The 26,432-nt window shown below is 39.3% G+C and overlaps 1 long non-coding RNA gene across 1 annotated transcript; it reads left to right on the plus strand.

Moving 5' to 3' along the window:
• The first annotated feature begins 772 nt into the window (after positions 1–772).
• Positions 773–23,004, plus strand: LOC122557514. The gene is made up of 4 exons (XR_006313862.1): positions 773–865; positions 10,659–10,663; positions 18,361–18,365; positions 22,994–23,004. It is a non-coding gene; the product is annotated as an uncharacterized LOC122557514 (long non-coding RNA).
• Positions 23,005–26,432: the final 3,428 nt, after the last annotated feature.

A 26,432-nucleotide genomic window follows, 5' to 3' on the forward strand; every position in this document is an offset into this window, starting at 1 on the left:
GTTCTTGATATCATTTCTTGTGGTGATATCATTTCCTAAGGTGATGTCATTTCCGGTTCTTTTTCTCCAGCTGTAGTAAGTGGGGTCCAAGTCAATGTGTTTGTTGATAGATTTCCGGTTGGAATGCCATGCTTCTAGGAATTCTCGTGTGTATCTCTGTTTGGCTTGTCCTAGGATGGATGTGTTGTCCCAGTCAAAGCGGTGTTCTTCCTTATCGGTATGTAAGGATACCAGTGAGAGTGGATCATGTCTTTTTGTGGCTAATTGATGTTCATGTGTCCTGGTGGCTAGTTTTCTGCCTGTTTGTCCAATGTTTGTTACAGTTCTTGTGCGGTATTTTGTAAATGACATTAGTTTTGCTTGTTGTCTGTATATGGTCTTTAAAGTTCATTAGCTACTGTTTTAGTGTGTCGGTGGCTACCATGATGCCAAGGGGTCTGAGTAGTCTGACAGTCATTTCCGAGATGTCTTTGATGTAGGGGAGAGTGGCTAGGGTTTCTGGATGTGTTTTGTCTGCTTGTTTGGGTTTGTTGCTGAGAAATTGGCGGACTGTGTTCATTGGGTACCAATTCTTTTTGAAAACACGATATAGGTGATTTTCCTCTGCTCTGCGTAGTTCCTTTGTGCTGCAGTGTGTGCTGGCTCACTGAAATAATGTTCTGATGCAGCTTCATTTGTGGGTTTTGGGATGATTGCTTCTGTAGTTCAATATTTGGTCTGTATGTGTTGTTTTTCTGTAGACGCTGGTTTGAAGTTCCCCATTGGCTGTTCGCTCTACTGCAACATCTAGGAATGGCAGTTTGTTGTTGTTTTCCTCCTCTTTAGTGAATTTTATGCCAGTAAGGGTTTAATTGATGGTCTTGAAGTGAGTAACTGAGGGTTACGATCCATTGTATCCTATCTCATCCTATGGTGAGCAGTTTTGGTCTCCTTGTTTAAGGAAAGATTATTTCTCTGGAAGGTTTAGAGAAGGTTTACTGAGATGATCCCTGGATTGGAGGGATTGTCTTATGAGCAAAGGTTAAACAAGTTGGGACTCTACTCATTGAAATTTAGAAGAATGAGAGGTAAACTCATTGAGACGTGTACGATTCTTTAGGGGTTTGATAGGGTAAATGCTGAGGGGATATTTTCCCTCATGGGAGAGTTGAGGACCAAAGGAACAGTCTCAGAATAAAAGGGCACCAATTTAAGATTGAGAGGAGGAGGAATTTCTTCTCTCAGAACATTGTGAGTATTTGGAACTCCTTGCCACAGAGTGCTGAGGGCACAGAGTCTTTGTATAGATTCAAGGCTGAGATAGATTATGATCTGTAGGGGAATCAAGGATTGTAGGGAAAGGGCAAGAACATGGATGTGAGGTCTGTCTTTTCAAGGAAACTGAATGACTACTACCATTCCTATTTCTTATGGTCTTAAAGGACCAATTTCTCAGGGAGCAGAGGCCTCCAGATAATCACAAAGCACTCAGCATACAGCAAGAAGATACAGAAATTACAGAAGTTCATTCTAGATAAGTTTCTTCTGAACATTCTTAACAACTCTCTTGAACCTCAGTAAAGAATGTTGCTAGAGGATGTTGTTTTTCAGTACAGAGGCATAGGTTTTTTAAAATATATTTTTATTGAAAAAATAGATTTTTAAAATATTACAACAAATACAAAACAATACAGTTCAAAGCAGTACAAAGAGAGAACACAAAAGAAGTAAACAAAACTCAATCTGTCCTCATGTACAAATATATAAATATATATAGAAAAATATATTATAAAAAAACCCAACCGAATACTTAACTAAATAAATAATAACCAACAACAAACTAATAGATTGTAATAAATCAACTCAGCCAAACAAGACACTCATACATTCGCAGTTCCTCCTCCCTGAATAGTGGACTTGTAAAACATAATTGTTACGACTATATAAAAGCCCTTATTGGTGTGGCAGATAAATCTGTGCCATGTCTTATAGAAATTTTCAGTGTACCATACTTGTGAGAAAATCCAAGGGGATATGCTCCAAAACAATCTTCCGTCAACCTGACAGGCCTGGGGAATTTTCAGACACCCAACCTAACAAGATATTCTTTCTTGCGCAGAAAATGAGGATATTGAAAAGTCTTTTCTTCTGCACATCTGCAGGGAACATACTGGGCAGGCCAAGAAGAAGAGAGATCGGGTCCTTCTCCACTCTTACACCCAAAATCCCCTCCATTGCACCTGCCACAGCACTCCAGTATGTTTGAAACCTACCTCAGGACCAGAGACAATGGGTAAGAGTGCCTGTATAATCTTTGCATTTGGGACATGTTGAAGATACCGCTGATTTAAATTTTGACAAACAATCCAAAGCCAAGTGGACCCTGTGGAGAATCTTCAACTGTAAAGCATGGGTCCTATTGCAAATTGATATCTTTCTCACGTTAGAGTATTCTTTAAAGGCTTAATTTTCCAGTTCCCATTTTGTCATTATAATATTACGGTGAATTATGAGGCAAGTGCTAAGCATTCTGAAAAGAAGCAATTATGAAAAAAGAGCGAATTGAAATCCTTTTACTAATATTAATAAGTTCATACAACTTCATTCAGTTCTTTAACTACAGTGATAAGAAGTATTGACTGTGTGTCTTTGCAATGAAGGATACTGACCCTAATTAACATGAAGGGTTATAATGAAGAATATAATATGAAGAAATATAATGCATCTGATGAGAAATGGGCATCCATGTGTTCTGTTCTTTAACATGGATTTTGAAATATTAGTCCCTTAACTTCAATGCTAGTGACATCCTGATAGTAGACATTAAGTGTCGTATGTCTGTTGTGGTCTGAATTGCTGTGCAGGTTCCCAGTACACTTCCTACTAGCAGTGGCACAGCAGCAGTGGCTGGCGTAATGGAGCAGACTGCCTGCCAACGTTCCCAATTAGCTGGTAAATGGCAAAGAGAATTTAAGGCAGGAAGCTGGGAACAACAGAAAAAAAGGGATATGGAGCAATTAAATTTACACAGTCAGAGAGTTGTTGCTTGCTCAGGTTCTCTTTCTTGTACTCTAACTAATCAACATTACTGGGATGATAGGTCATTTTTCTGTGCCACTTCTGTTCTAAATGGCTTTAGGAAAAAAACACTTTGGACAGCAATGGTTTTTTTTTAACAATGGTAGCTTTTAGCAGAAATGTATTGATGTGCTAAATTGTGAAACTTGAGACATTTCCTGTTGTTGTCTTTGATTGATCTTCATTCACCATTGTGACAGATAGTAATTGTGTGTGAAAAACTGTCAAAATAACTTTAACTTTACAAAAAAAATTCATTTTACAGTTCTGAAATGCTCAATTCTTTTTTGTTTCTTGAGAACAATTAAATGATGATTTGTTTTCAGACATAAGTACGCGATCCAAAGTATTTGATGTTATTGCATTGCCAAGCGTATTAAAAAAGACTCTCATCCTCCACCTTGTAATTTCTATCTTATGTTTAATACAGATTCACGTAATGTTTATATTTTACTGCCATTTAAAAAAAATTCTGCATTTCTCAGCCTTCCTCATCACTCCCTAATCCCCAACATTCTTTACCTGTAAACATTATGAGGAATCGACAGTATATGCCTTAAAATTTTTTATTGTATTATGTGCTCACAGGACAGGGAACCATTCAACACACTTGTGCAAGGCTGTTCATTACTCAGTATTGTGCCTAATGTTGACTATGGATTCCTTAATGTGTAAATCACTCACATGGTTGCTGTGGCAACTGTTCTGGCTGCTACCATAGTCATCCATCTCCCATTGAATGTGTTAGAATAAAGCATTCTAAAATCAGCTCAGTTTCCTTTATCCTACAAAACAAATAAAAAGCTTTGCACTTGCTGACATAATTTTGTTGAAATAGCTCAACATTCAACAACTACGATTGCTATAAAAATGTCTCAATGCACTAATTGGAGTTTAAGGAAGAAAATCAACACTGAGCCAATAAAGGAGGAAGTAGGAGGTTTGAATAGAACCTAGTCAAGAGAAAGGTTTAAAAAAAGGCATCGGAGGGAGTGAAAAGATGGTGGGCTTTCTTGTGAGAATTCAGGAATGAAGGGCCTAAAAAGCTGAAGGAGCAGAAAAGCTGGGAGAGGATGCTGGAGTCAGAGGAATACCGAGATCAGGAAGATCGGGATGTGGTATTGGAGTAAATATAAATTTAAAAAATAGTGTAGGTTGAGCTTGAAAGGTTGGCTGGGAAAACATAAAATAATTGAGTATACAGAAAGTATACAAAAATAATATAAAAAGTCTCACGACACGTTAGCCCAGAAGACTAGAAGTTTGGAAACCTGTTTCGAACACATTGTTCAGAATTACAAGCATGTTAGAAGTATGAAATTCTCTCCCACAAAAAGCAATGGATGCTAGTTTGTTTAATCATTTTAACCTGAGATTGATAGATTTTTGATTGCTAAAGGCATTAAGGATGTAAATCTGCGATAGGTGAATGGCACTAAGATGTGAATCAATCATGATTTAATTGAAAAGGGAATTAGGCTTGAGCTGCTGACTTCTACTGCTGTTCATAACTTGCTAAATTCTCCTTAAATACATTATATTATAACATTTAAGTGGTGATTTAAGATCACTTTCACAAGTCAATATGTTCCGTCAGAATGACAAGTTACAATGTTGATTGCGATGGGAAATCAGCTTTTTATAACTAAAGCTATAGTTAAGCCCAATTTTTCTATAAAACAAAGAATACTTCACCTTCAAATGTTTGATTTGAATTACATAGCATTCATGTAGAAAACACAGGTCATGGGAATTATCCACAGAACTTTATCAGTTGGCTGCCAGATGCTGAGCCAACATGGGACCCATGTGTTCCCATGACCCGAGCTTCACATAAATCCATATAAGAAACTGAGACATTCTGGGTGACTTACTAGTTTACTAAACACTCTCATTAATAATGGGCTACAAAACGTTTCAGTGACTCAGAACAACTATTTTTTATCTGTCTTCACTGCAGGAGACACAAAATGCATCACTGGAATAGTAGAAAATCAAGACGGAGCCAGTAACTTAAAACAATACACACTATTAAAGAAAACATTCTAGCAAAACTAATAGGACGAAAATCTGACAAATCCCCTAGCCCTGATGGCCTGAATTCTTGGGTCTTGAAAAAAAAGTGGTTGTACAGATAATGATGTATTAGCTGTAATCTTGCAAAAATCCCTGGAATCTGGAAAGGCCTCAGAAGATTTGAAAACTGCAAATGTAACACCAGTTTCTGTGTTATATGGCTCTATGACTCTATAAAGGGAGGATATAGAAAACAGGAAACTATAAATCAATTAGTCTGACATCTTTCATTGAAGAATGCTATTGATATTAAGGAACTAATAACATGACATTTAGAAAACCCATAATTCAATCAGGCAGAGTTTTATGAAAGGGAAATTGTGTTTCATGAATTTATTTTTTTCTTCTTTTGAGGATGAAACATGCAATTAGATAGAAGGGAACCAGTGGATGTGGTGTATTTAGATATCTAAAAGGCAAACAGTAATGTTTCACATGAAAGATTACTATACAAATAAGAACACATGCTGTTGGTGGTCATATACCAGCATGAATAGAGGATTGACAAAGTGGTAGTTAACAGAAAATTTGGATTGATGGGGTCATTTTCAATTTGATAACTAGCAGTCTGCATATTTGGTCCTTCAACTGTTTACAATCTGTTTAATGACTTGGATGAAAGGCCAAACTACATTACAGCCAAATTTATTGATCATGTACAGATAAGTAAGAATGTACAAATAGCAGGATTTTCACAGAGTTGGGAAGACACCAGGGATCTTTAAAATTAGCGAATGAGATGTGGGGATGGAAGTCCTCTCTTCACTTTGGAAAAGATGCAATTTTTGATGGCAAGGAGATGGAGTAGGTCTGAATCACACAAGGAGAAGAATTGAACTCAAAGGTTCACTTCAATCTGGTGCTGATATTGGCTGTTTCAAGGGCCTTAACCCACAGTACTAGTTTCACAAATTTATGGTGACATAAGTAGATAAAATCTGTTAATGATCTGAAGTCTTTAAGTGGTTATTAATTGGCGATAGAGCAGGAAGGTGGAGTCTGGGCCTTGGAACAGGGGTCATCAGTCTTTGGAATTCTCTTCCCCAACAAACAGTCAAACCTGGATCATTGAATATATTGAAGAGTGAGTTACACAAATTCTTGATCTGCACTTAAGGGAGTCATGGATGATGGGGATTGGAATTGGGACTTTTGCTGGGGAGACTGCCAGGTAGCAAGCATGTATTAAGGTAAAATCAGATCAGTGAGCTTATTGATACATGTTCAAGTGGTGAATTGACCTAATCCTGCTCCTATTTTTCTTATCATTGTAATGTATGATTCCATCACAATGATATGATTCATAAAGCATGTTAACTTAAAATGTTAATGTTTACCATTCATGGGAGTGTTATCACATATGGATCATTATTTAACATTAGCTCTTGAACAATCTGTGAAACAGTACTATTGATGGGGTTAAGAACAGAAACATTTATGACCTTTTCAAGCAGCGGTTGATGTATAGAAAACTGCAAGTGATGAGAGTAGTAAGAAGAGAGGTACATCACCTTGCTTTCCTCCCTATGAAACCCTCCTGACAAAAAAGTAATGATTTATAAATATCCTCTGTGCAGGTTTTTAAAAAAATTCTTGTGGACTTCAATGTCCTTATAAAAATGATTGTTTCTAATGCATCGTGGGAGCAAAAAATGGTGTTGATTGATGCAAGTAAGAAAGGATATCTTCACATATCAATTATCTTTGCATTATTCTTTGAAACTTTTTATGCAGCAAAGTAATGGAGAGTTGCTGTGCTGTGACAGGAGCACATTTGCTCGCTGGTATATTTTAACCCTCTGTTGTTGATTTATCCCTTTGCACGTTGTCAGTGTGGTCTATCGAAGTCAAACTATCATCAGTAACTGGCTTGGAACACTTCCTTTAATATAAATATATGTGATTGTCATAAATGCTTTCAAAGCTAAGTGGTGATTTAATGAGCACCTACCAGATTTCAAGCAAAAAATGCAACAAGGCTACAGAAAGTGCAGGCTCAATTTAATACTAAACTCTCCTGAGTAATTCTATATTGTTAACATGCACAATCCAGAATCTATCAAATCAAATCCGCAAGGATTTCCTAAACTGGAAGCACCACCAAATCTTGAAGAAATGAAAGTGGATCTACAGACAAATGAAATTCGACAAAGACGTGTGACCAAAGCATAGATCGTGGTTGGAAAGAGTGCAGCAGATGCAGCAACTTCCCAATAGCCGTGATACATTGTGTATTCTTCAGCATAGACAAGACCATCCACATCTTAAACAGTCAAAGACTAACCCACTCAGATCTCAGAAAGGAGGGCAGTCATCAATGACAAGAGACAGTGAACATTCATTGGAGGGAGCAGATGGAATCCCCTGTTCAAATTTTGACGTACAGCAGAGAAGCACTTTTGCACTGATACATCTTCCTCATCTGGAAGTAGCAGAACATGAAACACCATAATTGTGGCCATTTCAAGAGCGGGGATAAGAGTAAATGGGATAAATACAGAGGTGACTTCCAGCTGTCTGCTATGGGGAAAGGCAATGCAAAAATTCTCAATTGCTTTCCCCCAGTAGCTGAAGAGCTCCTCCCAGAATCGCAATGTGGAATCTGCCATCAAGTAACACAATGGATATAATCTTCACAGCCGAATAAATCCAAGAGAATTGCAGAGAATAATGGCAACCTTCTTCAACCTCACAAAGCTCTTTGATTCTGTCAATCAAGGGGGATTCTGGGACATCCTCTTCAAAACTGGCTCTCTACAGAAATTTATCACCATTCTCTGGCTGCTAAGTAAGAATATACAATCTGTGAGTTCATAGACCTGATTTGTGAGCAAAACAAGGCTGTGCCTTGTAGCTATTCTCTTCTCCATCTTCCTCACTGTAACACTCTACCCCATATCCATGAAGTTTCCTGCTGGAGTGGACCTTCTCTATGGAACAAGCAGGGAGCTGATCAACCTGCATTGGCTGCCATTTTGAACCTGGACCACTCCAATATTTTGGATAATGCTGTGTATGTGCACACTCAAAGGCTGAGCTCCAAACTATCATTGATGCATTCACGTAGATGTATGAGAGAATTGGTCTGAGGCAAACGATCTACAAAACAAAGGTCCTCTACCAGTACCTGCCCCAGCTGTGAGCACTGCACGCCGACTGTCATAATCCATGGTGAGGTACTGATCAATTCCCGTACCTAGGGAGCTTCTTTTCAGTGAGGGCAGGCATTGACGATGAAGTTTAACATTGTCCCCAGGAGCAGAGTGTTTAAATAACAATGACTTTGAACATAGCACCAAACTCAAACAGTAGAATTACCTGCCCTCTGTTTCTGAGACATGGGGCTGAATTTTCCAATTTTTTTTTACTTTTTTCTGGTGAGAGTCATGGTAGCCAGTTTCCATATGAGGAATCCTACAGCGAGGGAGATGCAAGACTTTAACTGCCAGCTATGCACCTGTTCAGAAACTGAAGGTCAGGAAGTGCTCCTCATGTACTTCTTCCCTTTTATTACTGAGGACTTGATCCACAAGGAAAGGCTCAGATCTCAATTTGCTGATAGGATCCTGAAAGGTTCTTTTGGATAGGCTGGTAGAAAGGGGGGCATCCTTTGTCCAACTGACCACCAAAGCAAGGCATGCCACCAGATACAGTGAACCAGAACCCAGTTAGTGGCCTGGGTCAGTGCTGTGACCTGAGTGAAGGGCAATGCTTAGCAGTGTAGGAAGTCAAACTATTAGCTCTGTGAGAGTAAATGCCACTGTTTTCTCTCTGCTACCTCACACCCACAAGGTCACCACTCAGGCTAACTCTGCAACAGCACATGCCTCTCACCAAGGCTCATGCACTACAATGCCCACAAGATGGCTCTCACCCTCCTGTGTGGTGGCAGCTATTTTGTATCATTATTTTCAGACTGAAGATAGTAAGGTTAAGTTTTTTTTTAGCAGTCACTTGATGCTCCACCTAAGATGTATGATTCTTCCCATCGTCATGTACCCTTTTATTTTGCTGTCTCCAAGTCCCTGTTGACCTCTCTCCATTTCCATTCTTTCACTTTACATAACCGATAATATCCACAACTTACCCCCAGGGCCCTCATGGCTGTGTGACTTGCATCCACAGCAACTGAGGCACTGGTTACTGTCAATCAGCTGGATTTGGTGGGCCATATTATTCAAATATTTCACACAGAGTATGGTAGATGTACTAAATAGATACTTTGTTTCTGTCTTTACCAAATTGGCACATGTTGATGATGAGAAGCCCTGATGAAGGGCTTTTGTCCGAAATTTCAATTTTCCTGCTCCTCTGATGATGCCTGACCTGCTGTGTTTTTCCAGCACCATTCGAATCTAGACTTTGATTTCCAGCATCTGCAATCCTCACTTTTGCCTAGATGTTGATGATGGCTCACTTGAAAAAATGGGTGTTGAGCACCTGGCAGTATACTATTGGATGAAGAAGAGGTGCTCTAAATGTTGGCAACACTTAACGATTTGAGAACTCACAAGGCTCAGATAGGATGCTTCCTAAATTGCTGAGACAGGTAAGGGAGAAAATTGCAGAGCCATTGATAGAAATTTTCCAGGTCTTTCTGAATATAGGATTAGTCCCAGGGAACTAGAGGATTGCAAATGTGATGTCATTGTTTAAGAAATGGCTAAAGGATAACCCAGGAAACTACAAGCCCAACAGCCAGACATCAATAATGGGAAAACAGTTGGAGACCATAGTACAGAATAAGATAAATATACACTTAGAGAAAAATAACTTAATACTAGACATCAACATGGCTTTGTCAAGGGCAGATCATGTCTGACAAAGTTAATTAAGTTCTTTGACAAGATGACACAGGCAGTTGATGATGGTAATGCAGTGGATGTAGTATATTTGCACTTTCAGAAAGCATTTGGTACAGTGTCATATGACGTTGGTTAGCAAATCAAAAATGTTTGGGATTGATGGATCCTTGGCACATGGATTAGACATTGGTAAAGAATAGGAAACAGAGGGTAGGTATAGATGGGCATTTCTCAGACTGATGATGAGTTGAAAGTGGTGTTTCCCAGGGATTGGCATTGAAACCCTTGCCTTTTCTGATTTATATCAATAATTTGGAAATTTGGGTGTTGAGGCAAAATCTCTAAATTTACAAATGATACTAAGTGGGGGAGAATAGTCAATTGTGAGGATGCCACTGATCAACTTCAGAGAGACATTGTCTTAAAACGCATAAAGGTGGAGAAATGCCCAGGACCTGATCAGGTGCACACTAGAACTAAGTGGGAAACTAGGGAAGTGATTGCTGGGCTCTTTCTATGATATTTGTATCATCGAGAGCCACAGATGAGGTGCTGAAAGACTGGAGGTTGACTAACGTGGTGCCACTATTTAAGAAAGGTGGTAAGTAAAATGCCAGGGAACTATAGACCAGTGAGCCTGACATTGGTGGTGGACAAGTTGTTGGAGGGAATCCTGAGGGACAGGATTTACATGTATTTGGAAAGGCAAGGACTGGGTAGGGATAGTCAACATGGCTTTGTGCATGGGATATCATGTCTCACTAACTTGATTGAGTTTTTTGAAGAAATAATGAAGAGGATTGATAAGGGCAGAGCAGTGGTCTTGACAGGGTTTCTTATGGTAGACTGCCAAGCAAAGTTAGATCACACATGCTTGAAGGTAGAAGACAGAGGGTAGTGTGGAGAGTTGCTTTTCAGACTGGAGTCCTGTGACCAGTAGTGTGCCACAAGGATTTATGCTGGGTCCACTACTTTTCATCATTTATATAAATGATTTGGATGTGAACATAGGACGTAAAGTAAGTAAATTTGCAGATGACCCCAAAATTGGAGGTGCAGTGGACAGCGAAGGAGGTTACCTCAGAGTGCAAACAAACTTGATCAGATAGGCCAATGGGCCGAGGAGTGGCAGTTAGAGTTTAATTTAGATAAATGTGAGGTGCTGCATTTAACTTGAAAGAGTTCAGAAAAGATTTACAAGGATGTTGCCAGGATTGGAGGATTTGAGATATAGGGAGAGGCTGAACAGGCTGGAGCTGTTTTCCCTGGAGTGTCGGAGGCTGAGGGGTGACCTTATAGAGGTTTACAAAATTATGAGGGGCATAGATAGGGTAAGTAGGCAAAATCTTTTCCCTGGGGTAAGGGAGTCCAGAACTAGAGGGCATAGGTTTAAGGTGAGAGGGGAAAGGTATAAAAAAGACCTACGGGGCAAGTTTTTCATGCAGAAGGTGGTACGTGTATGGAATGAGCTGCCAGAGGAAGTGGTGGAGGCTGGTACAATTACAACATTTAAGAGGCATTTGGATGGGTATATGAATAGAAAGGGTTTGGAGGGATATGGGCCGGATGCTGGCAGGTGGGACTAGATTGGGTTGGGATAACTGGTCGGCATGGACGAGTTGGACCCAAGGGTCTGTTTCCATGCTATAGATCTCTATGACTCTATGCTCCATTTTGGAAAGGCAAATCAGAGCAGGACTTATACACTTAATGGTAAGATCCTGGGGTGTGTTGCTGAACAAAGAGACCTTGGAGTGCAGGTTCATAGTTCCTTGAAGAGAGTGCAAAGCCCTGGAGAGAGTGCAAAGGAGATTTATAAGAATAATACCAGGAATGAAGGACTTTAGCTACAAGAAGAGATTGGAGAGATTAGGCTTATTCTTCTTGGAGCAGAGAAGATTAAGAGGTGACCTTGTTGAGGTGTTCAAAATTATAAACAAATTTGACAGGGGAAGGAAGAATATTCTATTTCCAATAGTTGGTATGTCAGTAACTAGGGATCAGAGTTTCAAGATTAATTTCAAGCAAAAGAGCTGGGAGTGAGATGAGGAGAAACTTCTTTACACAGAGAGTTGTCAGGATTTGGAATACACTGTCTGGGAGAGCATTGTCGGCAGATTCCATGTAAGGTTTCTAAAGAGAACTGAATATTTGAAAGTGATGAATATAAAGGGCTCCAGAGATATGGCTGGTAAATGGAACCAAATGGGTAGCTCTTTCAGGAGCCGGTACAGACATGATAAGTTGAATGCGCTCTTTCTGTACGGTAAGGTGCTATATGTCAGCTAAACAAAGCTTTCTACACTGAACTCTGTCACAGCAGTCTGTTACCGGGAGGGTGGAGAAAATGCTCCAAGAATGTCCTCAAAGCCTCTCTGTTAAAATGCAATGTCCCCACTGACCCCTTGCCCAAGACCACCCAAATTAGCGAAACAGCATCGGCAAAGGAGCCGACCATTTCCAGTGTTTCTGATTGGCCTAGGTACAGGCCAAGCGCAAACAGTGGAAGGAGGTTTTGAAAACCTGAGTACCCAGCCGTCTTTTCAGGCACCACTTGCCCCACCTCTGGCAGGGTGTACAGATCCAGCATTGTGCTTTTAAAAAGGTGATTTACAATTTCGCTGCATCCAGGGCACACAGATAGTTTCCCCACAACTGTCCTTTGAGACAAAGCGACACACCTGATGCCAGAAAGACACGTGTTAACATTACTGATGTTGCAGCAGTACAGTGATTAAATCTGCAAATATCACAATCTGTGCAATGGGATAAATCCACCTGATCATTCAAAACTCAGAATAGAAATTGTAGATATTTGTCATTGTCTGATGGTTTTTTTTTCATTATTTGTGCAATTTCTTTCATTGTTCCACTCCTGAGCACACCGCATGCTATTCATTTGATCTTGAAAGTACTTCTGATCTTCAACGTCCTGCTGATCTTTGAGGACCTAAACATATAAAACAGTGACTTATATTGTTGAAAGATGATTTTAAAAAGAATATGACAAATAGGGATCAATCATGTTCACAATAGGGTGACCTGCACTTGGAAAATAAATCAGCAACATTTTGTTGCATCCATTTCCAGGTGGTGTACTCTGGTATTGTCCTGAGATAATCAGAGAAAATGGTGTAAACAGCTGGAAAAAGCTGTGAGAATCCAAATGTAAACTCCAAGCCACCATCTCTTAGCCTATTTCAATCTGTCACAGAATCTCACATTGATTTGTTTTCTACCTCTTTAGTCTGTTGTCTTTTATTACCTTATCAATTCTCAATTTATGTATCATTAGCTCTCCTACAACTTTCAGTCTTTGGGAGTTTCCTGAAACTCAAAACCATCAGATTTTTCAATTTGAAATAGTACAAGCTGTACAATAGTATCACAATTTATTTTTTAAATTCATTTTTAGCTGCTTTTCTATGTTACCATCTGTCATTGACCCTATCTCCTCACCTTACATTAGACTATTAATGGCTATGACATTGAAAAGTAAGTATTGGTGCATTCAAATACCCAAGAGCTCAGTCAGAATGACACTTTGAATTTTTTGAACGCTTACCTCATAATAATAAGTTTCAATTATTTGATATTAATCACAATCCATTTCTCTTTCAGAGTACTTTTAAATTATTGCTTAGTAATACTGAATTTAAACACTTTTGGCAATACATTTCAAATGGAACTGCTGTACTTGTAGACAACTCCCCAGTAGGCGCAGCAAGTATTTTATATATTATAAAAGCAAAACACAATAAGTGCTGGAAGGCCGAAATAAAAACAGATAACGCTGGAAATAGTCGACATATCTGTCAGCTTGTATGGAGAGAGAAATATAAAAAAAGAGAATGAATTTTCACAAAAATCAATTAGGTGTCCATTTTGGTGAGTTTTCTGAAGGATGTCTGAGTGTGAACTCCAGTGAATTTTCTCTCAGAATTTTACACTGCTCACTATATATATGCCACAGCCCAATGGAGATGTTTTTGTAATATCTTATGCTCCCCAGCTGCAGATGTGCACATTGCTGTTAGGACCTTCCAGGATTCTCCCTTACCCACACCATATTTAAATTCAAGCTGTGCACCAGATCCAATGCTGCAAGTTAGGAATTGTCCTCGGTAGTTCCCGTGTGGGAAGAAATGCCCTGGAGATGGCCTTAGAAGCAAGTTGGCACCCCAGTTTTCTCACAGGGATTTGGAGATCCTGGTGGACTGGATGTGGGAGAGGAGGGTGCTCTTTCCCCTCAGCAGTGCCATGTCAGCACAAGAAGCCAACCTGTTCTGAAGCAGTGTCTGGGGCATTTTTATGGACTGGAGGAACACTCAGTAATGTCACAAGAGGCTTAATATCTTTCTATGTTCTCCAAATTTGCTCATCACCATCTTCTGTCTGCTACTTCACATTCACTCTATGGGCTGAATCTTGTAACATTTTAGCAGTCTTGATTTCACTGAGATTCACAAAGGGTTTCTTTTGATATTGTCCCAAGCTCACCCTCACTACCTACCAAACTCTGATGCTATTCTACTTGTACTACCTACCATAACCAGAAGAAATTGCCATTGATAAATTATCCATGTTAGAGAGCACGAGTCGTGCAGCAAGTAACGCACTTCCTGACTCCCCAAAGCCTGTCCATCATCTAGGAGAAACTGAGGACTGCAGATGCTGGAGATCAGAGTCTAGAGTGTGGTGCTGGAAAAGCACAGCAGGTCAGGCAGCATTTGAGAAGCAGGAGAATCGATGTTTTGGGCATAAGCCTGATGAAGGGCTTATGCCCGAAACATTGATTCTCCTGCACCTCGGATGCTGCCTGATCTGCTGTGCTTTTTCAGCACTACACTCTAGACCCTGTCTATCATCTACAAGGCACAAGTCAGGAGTGTGATGGAATGCTTCCCACTTGCCTGGATTTGTGCAGATCCAACAACATCAAGAAGCTTGACACCATCAAGGACGAAGCAACTTCTTTGATTGGCACCATATCAATAAACATTCCCTCCCCGTGCCCCCCTCTCCGACCCCCACCCCCAACATCCAGTAGCAGTAGTGTGTACTATCTACAAGATGCATTTCAAAAATTCTCCAACGTTCCTTAGACACCACTTTCCAAACACACAACCACTTACATCTGGAAGGACAAGGACAACATATACATGGGAACACCAGTGCTTGCATTTACCCGTCTAAGTCATCCATCATTCTGACTTGGAAATATATTGCTGTTCTTTCACTGTTGCTGTGTCAAAATCCTGGAACTATCTCCCAAACAGCATTGTGAATCTATCTACACCATATGGACAGCAGCAGTTCAAGAAAGCAGCTCTCTACAACACTTGGGGATGGGCAAGTCCCATGAGAGTATTAAAAACAAAATGGGCTGCAGTTGTACAAGAAGATTGCCCATCATCACCTTCTCAAGGGCATTTAGAGATGGACAATAAATGGTAGCCATTTAAGACAATATTGAGGAGGAATTTCATCTTTTAGAGGGTAGTGATCCGTGGAAACCTTTACCACAGAGGGATGTTGTTAAGTAAATTCAAGGCTGAGGCAGAGGGGTATTTAATGAGGAGGAGAAAGTGAGGGCTGCAGATTCTGGAATTCGGAGTCAAAAAGTACGGCGCTGGAAAAGCACAGCCAATCAGGCAGCATCTGAGGAACAGGAGAGTTGACATTTCGAGCACAAGCTCTTCATCAGGGTGTTTAATCAGTAAGGGTCTAGATCAAAGGGGTGCTGAAAAAGCACAGCAGGTCAGGCAGCATCCGAGGAGCAGGAAAATTGACTTTTCGTGCAAAAGCCCTTCATCAGGAATAGAGGCAGGGTGCCTGCAGAGTGGAGAGATAAATGAGAGGGGGGTGGGGGTGGGGAGAAAGTAGCATAGAGTACAATAGGTGAATGGGGGTGGGGATGGAGGTGATAGGTAGTCTGTTTCAGGACATGGTTGAAGACCTTCAGGGCAGAGGAGATGACCTGGGAGTTGCAGTGGGAGAGAGACTCCCTGAGATTCTTGTAGAGAGAGGAGGAAAACTTCTTCAAGGCAAGCATCCTTGCAAGAGGATTCACAGTAGGGTTAAAATCAACGAGGTAAAAACAAGGACTGCAGATGCTGGAAACCAGAGTCTAGATTAGAGTGGTGCTGAAAAAGTAAGGGAATCAAGGATTAATGGGATAAGACAGGAAAGTGAGGTTGTGGAATATGATACCAATCAAGTAATCTCAAATTGTCAAAAATAATTGATATAAAGAGAGGTCAGAAGCTAGTGGTGAGCAGTGACGTGCCCAGTCAGATAGAAACCACAAGATGGTGTTCTATCGTGAATTAACTGAATCCACTCCTCCATAGAATATCATTCTTTTGTACTTATTATAAGAAACTTAATATTTTCTGTGAACCTTATGAAAACACATGTATGTCTGGAACTAGTCTTTAAAATAGTTAGGATTTGTAAATCTTTTAGATGTGATCTCGCAAGTCAGCTTATAATAGTAATTATTAGAGTGTTAGAGTGGGTCACTTGTGGAACAGTGGGAGACTCCCTACCTCTGAGCTGGAAGGCCTGGGTTTAAATCTCACCTACTCCAGAGGTGTGCAACCAGGTCTTTGAACGGGCTGAATTTAAAAATAATTAAATGGTTCTTATAGTACAGTGGTAATGTCCCTACCAAGAGGCCCACGTTCAAGCCTCACTTAGTCCAGGAATGTATAATAACATCTCTGAAAAGGTCTCTGGAATGTTGGGATTGCTTTGTGAGGAGAGGAAACTGTTGTCTTTTTTTTGGAATTTCGATGAATGAAAATTCACATAACTGAATCTTAGAAAAATGTAACAGGGTGTGACAGGGTAGATAAAAATAGGACATTTTCCCTGGCTGGGGACTGAGGGCATTATCTCAGGATAAGGCACAGGCCATTTCAGACTGAGCTGAGGAAACCTTTCATTCTGAAAGTGAATTATCTTTGGAATTCTGTATATAGAGTGTCATGGAAGCTCAATCAGTGAGCAGGTTTAGGACAGAAATTGATGGATTTCTGAGACTAATAACATTGAGGGAGAAAGAGATAGTGCAGGAAAATGGCACTGAGGAGATGACCAAACATGGTCTACCATGTAGAGGCAGGCTCCATGGATTAAATGATTTTACCCTGTTTCAATATTCTTCCATAGTTCTGTTTAAGTCGTATTCGACTATTTTTATTCTTCTTGCCAAAGTGAGCAACTTAACATTTTCCTACATTATAATCCATCTACCAGATTTTCAGCATTCACTCTCATCTGCATCCTCCCTTTTGTTCTCTTCACAGCATTCTTTCCTCCCAATCTTCGTGTCATCTGTAAATGTAGCTACCATGCCTTTAGTTCTCTCATCTAAACAATTCATATAGAAAGCTGAGGTCCCAGTGCAGAGTGTGACAGACTCCATTCATCATATCCTGCCATCCAAAGAACCATTTATGCCTCTTTTTCTGCCAGTCCGTGAATCATCTATCCATGTTAATGTGTTACCTCCTATGCCATGTGCTCCCACATTGTCCTTTTCAAATGTCTCTGAACGTCTATGTGCAATATATTTACAGGCTGCCATTTATCCATAGAATGTGATACTCCTTCAAAGAACTTTACTAGTTTGATTACACCTGATTTCCCTTTTACAAAACCATGTCGACTGTTCCTGATTACCTTGTGTTTTTCTAATATTCTGCCATCTTCCCTATGATTGTGTTGATTGTATTGCTGCATCTATTCATGACTTTAGTGAGTACAGCGGAACCTCGATTATCCAGCATTTGATTAACCAAACTTTGGATCATCTGAACAAGATTGCAAGGTCCTGATACGTGGCTAACTCGATTATTCGGCATTCAATTAACCGAATGAAATACTCTCCGCCCGTGCATTCCGGATAATCGAGTTTCCTCTGTAAACATATGTTTGATATTAATGAGGACACATCTACAATATTTTCTATGTTTGGTGTTTAAGCTCTGAGGACACTGGGCATGTTGATATATGTTAGAGTCAAGTACCATCTGTATTTGTTTCAACTGAGAAACTACGACAGGTAAAACTTGTTTGTGCTGGGTTCAAGAAGTAGGCAGTTGCCAAGAAGTATATGCTCATATTCCCATGGAAGTTCCATCTGAAGATAAATTGCAAAAATTTGATTTCTGCTTGTTTTATTGAGAATTGAGATTAAGGACCAAAGTTTTGTCCACTTTACAGGACAAAACTAAATTTGAAAAGCATAATAAAGAAGATGCAATAGGTCAAAAGGTTTAAAAACATCTGGATTTTGGGAATAAGGGAAGATAGAGGAGAGTATTATCTTTCACACTTCTGAATTTCTTAGATGGAATTAATTCAGAGAATGGAAGATACTGCTTTAGGGCTTGAAAATAAAGGAAGGAAGAAGGCTCTGTATGGTATCATATTTGGTTCCTAAAATGACTAAAAGAGGAAAAGTCATGCCAAAATCCTAATTTGGTGAGCTATATTTTGTTAATCTTTTCCTCAAATTATCCATTAAAAAAAGGAATTACTTTGTTCAGCGATTAGATTTTTAAGTAATCTGAAATATATACATTCTGACAGTTATCAATACCAATCAGGGAGTGTGAGATTGATTAATAGAGTGACTTTGATTTATTATTTTGTTAAATGCACCAAGATACAGTGAAAAGTGTTATTTTGTGTGCTATACAGGCAGCTCATACTATACAAAGTGCATCGGGGTAGCAGAACAGAGTGCAGCCGTAGAGACGGTGCAGAGAGAGATCAACATTAACATTTGAGAGGTCTGTTCAAAAGAGCCAGTGTACAGAATAATTATAAAGCTCAATTATCAGGTGAAGAGATGACAACATGCTCAAGAGGTGATTTATCAGTGGCTCTAAATAACTCAACAAAGGTGTTACAGGTTCATCAGTTAAAAGAGGTCAATAGTCCTGTTAATCTGGTGAGCCTTTCATTTTACACAGATTTTTAGATGACAATTAGATTTGACAGAACATATCCTGTGCCAGCCTCAAACACAATATTACAATATTTGAGGGAGCCAGTTCTCACATAATTCAACTGTACTCCAATTTGCTAAGGAAGAGAGTGGGAGTTCAATTGAGATAGAAACACATATACATATTGCTGAAAGATAATTTACAGATCACTGGGGAATCTTGTGGTGGATTTTGATGACAAGGGTTTTGGGCAATTTGTTGGCAACGTTATGATTGAGGTCCAGTTTCGTTTGCAGGACATGTGCTTTTAATGCACGGGCAGCAGATAGCCAACAGATCCAGGCTCCATAGTCATAGTTTTACTCACAAATCATACTTTTTAGCTAATGTTCCAGATTCTTCCCTAATCAAGCTGAGATATGTTCTGTCTCACCAGGAGAACAGAGATGGTGGCATCATGATACTCAGTCAGGAGTGAGTTGCTGGGGGAATTTAGAACATTGTGTCTGGACTCCCATAGCATTACATTGAGCATTAGTAAAGAACTCACCTGCCCTACATGGGAATATCTACAGGTTTCTTTCAATTTACACACCATCCTGACTTAGGAGCATTGCAGCAGGGGTAGCACATTGACTTCCTTGAGGTTACTCTCTCATTCGAGATCATGGCTAATCATCAATCTGAATGCATCATTCTGTATTATGCTCACATCCTTTGATTCGTATCTAGAATTCCATCAACCTCAGACTTGAATAGAATCAGTGGGTAGATTCACTATGCTATGAATGAAGAAATCCCTCTTCATCTCAGTCCTGAATAGATTGCCCCTTATTCTGAGATTATGCCCCCTAGTTCCAGATGTATCAGCTAGTGGAAACGTCTCTTCTGCATCTATCATTTCTATCATTGTAAGAATTTCCCTCATTCTCCTAAACACTAGAGAAGACAGGACCAGTATCTATAATTATAAAAGTATGTCACTGTTCTATCTTTATCATTTGGTCATGGCCCTGGAACTCTCTATTTAAGAACAATGGGAATGGGAGTACAACATCGCATGGATGACAATGATTTAACAGGCAGCTTACCACTAACCTTTAAAGGGCATTTGGGGATCGGCAATAAATTTGACTTGGTTATTGAAATCAGTATCCCATGAACAAAATAAAAAACAGACAAAGGAAGCTCCATAAAACTGGATAAGGTCTGATGAACAGAATAATAATGCTCTGAATCTGTAAAATTTCTGTGGAATTCTTTGCAAGTATAATAAGAAAATTGAAAAGTTCTTTCAACTAAACAATATGTTTGCTAGTGAATCTATTCTCTTGAATCACATAATAGAAAGGAAAAATTGAGTATGATATGAAACATAAAGTTGTTAAGAGCTTCTTAATGAAGCACTATTCAAAATGTAAATTTGTAACAACCAAACGAATACAGCATGTTGCCCATGAATTAGATATTTTAAGCTTCTGTACAGAAGACAGAATAGTGTCAGCATTGAGGCAGGTTTTACAGTGTACCCTGTATAAATACCAACAACATCATCATGATGTCGGTTTCCTTGGCAACAAGAAAGATCTTTTGTGAAAGAAATGAACTGACTCTAGATCCACTCAAAAGCTGTATATCCGAAAAAACCTGAACATTTGCGTACGATTTTCACATTCAAGCCCAAGGTCACAGAGCAGCTAAAATACCCTTTGATAATTTTTATTAAATACTATTGATATTTGGTTCAGAGTTGCTTTACATTTGAATTAGTTTTTTTGTCTGCCATTGGAATATCGCAGCTTTAGTAGAACTGCAGAGATTTATGCCTTTAAAAATAATTTGCAGTTTTATTCCATTTGAATAGTTAAAAGGAAATAAGTATATTCCTGTGTCCATGTGCATATCATGGTGCTGAATAGGTAATAGGCTTATATTCCTAATCAAGTGTTGCTTGTTAGGAATGTTACATCCAGCTGATTCTGAAATTATGGATTTTAATTTTCCATCCATTTCCTGATTGACACCCTCTACAAGTATCATTTCCCACTGAGCAGCCAGTCAGGAATTCAGCCCATTCCTGTAAAAACTGAAATGCAGGAAGTCCTTGGTGGGTCTGTTGGCATCGAAAAGGAGAAAAGATCAGGTAATGTTTTGTCTGCTCTGATTAAGGACTTTATGTGAAACAATTCATTTTTCCACTTATGCTGTTAAAGTTGTTGATAATTTTGTCGCATGTTACAGGATTTTCAGTGCTATTTAAGGCTTTTAGCACTTTCTCATTCTAATCTTTCTTATCAGCATCATTATTTTAATTAGGAAGTAATAAGTAATGTGGCAAATGGCTCTGAAAATAGGCCTGGGCCAGATACTCTGGGGCATGAATTATAACCCTCATACAGACAGGGCCTGATCCTCTATCAGGGAGAAAATATGCTCATTAGTCTCCAAAAAGGGTGAACAGAGCCTCTCTGTTACTGCTGAAACAACAATTATTGCCTGCATTACTGACCCACTAGTACAGTGAACAGAAAAAACAATTGAATAAAGGTGCTTTGATTCAGAAACATGTCTGATTTTAGATTGAAATTTCCAAACTCAAATTATGTAAATACTCCAATTACACTCCTCCAGTTGATTATCTCCATGTTTTTGAGAATAGGGATTGTAGGTATTAATATATTCGTTTGATCACATTACTTGACATACCAACTTTTAAACAACATCCAAATGTTTCAAAGGAATTCTCAATATAAAATGATTGCAATTTATAGGCTGGTGTTTGACTTGTTTCACTCAGTATTGGAGAAACTGGTGCAAGTGTGATGGAGGCAGGTTCAGTTGAAGCATTCAGGAGGGCATTGATAATTATTTGGGTAGAAATAGTGCACAAGGATATGGAGGAAAAGCAGGAGACTGGCACTAGGCAATGGTGTTTGTTTGAAGACTACAGTGAAAAGTGTATAATGTCACCACATAAGGCGTCAGCTTAGGTACAATTATCTAGGTACAGAATCTTAAGAACAAGGGTAGAAAGAAAAAAGCAAGTTAAAAGTTAGACATTGCAGTAACTATAGTATAGCTTAAAACATACAAAATAAGGTTAAAAGTTACACATTGAGACCTTCTTAGTTTTAAGTAGAAAATAACGAAATAAAGCTGAATGTTCAAGCATTACAATCTTTCTTAAGTGCTTAGTCACGGTGGGACTATACAATGAAGAATCACCTCAAGACCAGAAGTCCAAACAGAAGCTATGCCGGGCTGACAGACTGCCATACTGCCATGTACCACCAAAAGACCACACAACCAGACTGAACATTCACCACAACGGGCTGGAAGTCCACCTTACCGGGCTGAGAGACCACACGCTAGAAGGGGAGACTGCATGCCAGACCGGGAGACCACACGCCAGGCCGGGAGACAGCACGCCAGACTGGGAGACCACACGCCAGGCTGGGAGACGGCACGCCAGGCTGGGAGACGGCACGCCAGGCCGGGAGATCACACGCCTGACCGGGAGACCACTCGCCAGGCCGGGAAATGGCACGCCAGGCTGGGAGACGGCACGCCAGACCGGGAGACGGCATGCCAGGTCGGGAGACGGCACACCAAGCCGGAAGTCAGCTACACCAAGCCAGTTTGCCATCACTAGTCTGTGCTGAGTCCAAGGCCGGGAGTTGGAGACCGGGAATCCATGGCTAGGAGGAAAAAGAACAAAAAAAAACAGAAGGGAAGAAAAAAAGAGAAAACAGTTGATACAGATGGAAAGATGATGCCCTACCCATTAGGATTACTTTGCATTCATTCACATTTGAATAAGCTCAACATAGAACTGGATTCCATGTTATAAAGCAACATCATCCAAAAAGTTCTGCGTCATGACGATTGGTGCAATAGGACCATGAGTGTGGTAAGAATGTTTTACAACACTAGTACGTTTATATCCAAAGCAGCTGAAAATTGCACTGAAACTTCCTACTCTGGAAGAGCTGAAACCTCAGTCCACAGGTGGCAAGCATTTTTCCAAGTTCAATGCCAGTAATCAATATTAGTTCATACATCTTTCCTGTGTCTGTAAATGATGAGTTTTAGAATATGTTTTGGTAGATTCTATTTCTTCACATTACTATATAGATTATTCATCATCATATTCTAACAACAAGTGTATTGTTTCAAAGGGAATCTACCATGTTGTCTCTGTACTCTTGATGATGTTAGAGCTCTCAGAAGAACTAATCATTAGCATAACATAAATTTCCATTGTCCCTTGATAATGGCAAGGAAATGCGTTCTTGTATTCAAAGTTAAAAATTTGTCAAATCAACATGAGCCAAATCAATTCCTTTGGTTCAATATGCTCCTCAACTAACATTATAGCTGATCATATCATACAGAAGATGCCTATACTGCAAGACCAAAAGTGATTTACAAAGATGTCTCATTTTCTTTTACAGTTTGCCTTCACATTTTCCAAATTTTGCAACCAAGCTCCTCTTCGCATTTTCTCCTCAAAAACACATTTACATAGGGCAGGATGACCACCAGTTTAGCTTTTAATCTCTCAAATATGGTCTATCATCCACATGTGTGCACCTCAATACTGTATTGTGATCTGGCCATTCTCACCTTGTTGAGGGCAAGAATGGCCACCACATGTGTCTCCTATTATAAGATGACAAGCCTTTTGTTTTTGGCTCTAAGATACTTAGAACTCATGTTAACTCCTCCAGCACTGAAAGAGAGACTCTTTCTCTTGTTTCGTGATACAACATTTTCATATATATCTATTCAGTAAGCATTTCACACTGACCACAAGGCATAAGAACTGATATATTGAAAGTCTCTCTCAAGTACCCATTTACAAATGCACATTTATCTTTAAAGATCCAAGGGTTTGATTTAGAAGGGCAATACATACTAGGTTCCCAAATAACCATTTCTGCTGCTCTCGGTCGACTTCCAAGCTCAATGCTGAACAAAGATATGCCTTTCGTCTTACAAGTGGATATTATTGAATCAACTGGATGATAACCTTGTTATCAATCTGATACATTTTGGGCACAGCGAGATTCAGCAAGTTACATCAGATGATGACCAACAGCAATAGTTCAGGAAGAACATCATTAATGGGTGGCCTTAGCACATCCAGTAGGTCCCTGAGCTAATATGATCATCCTGGTCATTCAGAGAGGAACTAAAATGTTTATGAATGTAATATTCAAAGGCAAACAATTTGTAATTCTGCAAACACTAAGGCATGTAAGATCATAGATCCCACAGGTGCATAAAAATCAAAGTGTTTGGTGCATGAATCTAAATATTAACCCAGCATTAAGAAGGACATCAATCCTTACATTGCAGCAAGACGCTATGTTATTATGGCCAACTAGATCATATGACACTGAAATGAGTGATGGCTCTCTCTCTCTTTGTCTGTCTGTATGTCTCTCTTTTTCTTTCACACACTCACACAATTGGCTGTATCATTCCTCTTTTAAAACACACACAGTTTGGAATTACAAATTTAAAATGTCCTTTCATGTTCTGATCATTGTCATGATGCAGTGAACACAGTACCTAGATTGTGTGAGTAAGTCTGTGATATTGTAGTTGTGTAACTAAAGTTACAAGCAACTTTCAAGCAATCTGAAACATAAAAGAACTTTTTGGTATTTGCAATGTGGACTAGCCAACTGAAAACTTCAAACCACATTAGCTCCTGGCCTGTCAGGACTATTTGTGGAGCAATTCTTGCAATGTTATCCAAAGCAAACCACAAGTTACTGCCCAGCAGGAAATAATAAAAAGAACTTGCACTCATGTAGAGTCACCATGTCAGCAATAATAGCACACATGAAAATAAAGCACCAAATAGCTCCATTGGCTGAAACATTTCTCAGCTTGATCTGAACAGCAGTAAATATTCTCCATGGATAACAGCTGGATAAAAATGCAAATTAGTACCTAATGGCAACTCAGAGTATTCTGGAAAAAAAGTAGTCTTTTTGTCTTCTTGGCAACTGTTCTTAATTGTTTACTTCTGCAGTTTCTTATTGAGTTATTCTTTTGTAGTTAGTATTATGATATAAAGTGTATGGTTTATGTATGTCCATCCCATTATCATTTATTTTAGAGAGTGCATTTTAGATTAGATTAGATTATTTACAGTGTGGAAACAGGTCCTTCGGCCCAACAAGTCCACACCACCCCGCCGAAGCACAACCCAACCATACCCCTACATCTACCCCTTAACTAACACTACGGGCAATTTAGCATGGCCAATTCACCTGACCTGCACATCTTTAGGACTGTGGGAGGAAACCGGAGCACCCGGAGGAAACCCACGCAGACACGGGGAGAACGTGCAAACTCCACACAGTCAGTCGCCTGAGGCGGGAATTGAACCCAGGTCTCTGGCGCTGTGAGGCAGCAGTGCTAACCACTGTGCCACCGTGCCGCCCACCAATGAACTAATGAGATATGGGTTTTGGTCTGTGTTTATGAGGGGTTTTAATGTTTAACTGGTCAGCAATTCTGGAGCTTTTATCAGTGTTCAGGAAAAAGGAGAGGAAGGCTGAGGAATTGATTTGTGTTTTTTTGCTTAGGGGAGAAGCTAATAATTTAGAAAGCTTTTGAGTTCAGTTTGATTGAAGTTAATTGCCAAAATTGTTTCTCCTAGAGAAATTAATTAGTTTATGCGAGTTAGGAAATAGGTCACCTCACCTCACTTGGTTTACAAGTTCCAGACCAGAAGTTTTTGGTTCTAACTAAGAAAGTCTAGATTCAGTTGTGTGAATATGCAAGGAAGAGGCGATCAAACACTCAAGTCCATGAATTGAAAGAGATCGTTAATTCAAACCTACAGATGTTGATAAAGGATTGAATTATTTCTGGTGTTTGAGGACAGTAAAATGATGGTGTTGGGATAGTTGGTATTTGTACTGTGTGCTTCAGCTTGTGTAATTTAGCTTTGTTTATTCCATTTTATTTACATTTCTTTCCTGTAATAAATGACTGTTTACTAAAACACAAATCTGCAGTATTGCTTGCTTAGGTTTTGGTGAAAGAGAACCTTGTTGAATAAATATAAAACAAAAAAAAAGTCTACCAAACCAGGTTTCCATCTCGAATCTGACTTGTCCGGCGATAACATCAACAGTGGTCGAAACAATATCTCCTCCTTTGTTTACTCAGCATCTGCATTGAAGGTGTACGTTATTCCTTTACAGCACTAAAATTAATGCTGACTTTAGTTTTGTAGCAACTAGTTTATTACGTACAAATTTTCTTTAGTGGGATTATAAAAGATAATTTGTCTATCAGAAAGTCAGGTAATTTCAGAAATTGTTTGCTGTATCATGCATAAAATGTAGAAGTTATAAATCTGTAGCAAAGACATCTGGGAAATACAATCTTTTCAAAATATAATGCTAAATGATATAAAAACAGAGACTTAATGGCTCCAAGGTTGCCTGCAGAAAATATTGTGACTATATTTTATTGAGGCAGAATCTAATTATAACAATATTCT

Source organism: Chiloscyllium plagiosum, chromosome 15 (assembly GCF_004010195.1).
Source record: "Chiloscyllium plagiosum isolate BGI_BamShark_2017 chromosome 15, ASM401019v2, whole genome shotgun sequence".
NCBI lineage: Eukaryota > Metazoa > Chordata > Chondrichthyes > Orectolobiformes > Hemiscylliidae > Chiloscyllium > Chiloscyllium plagiosum.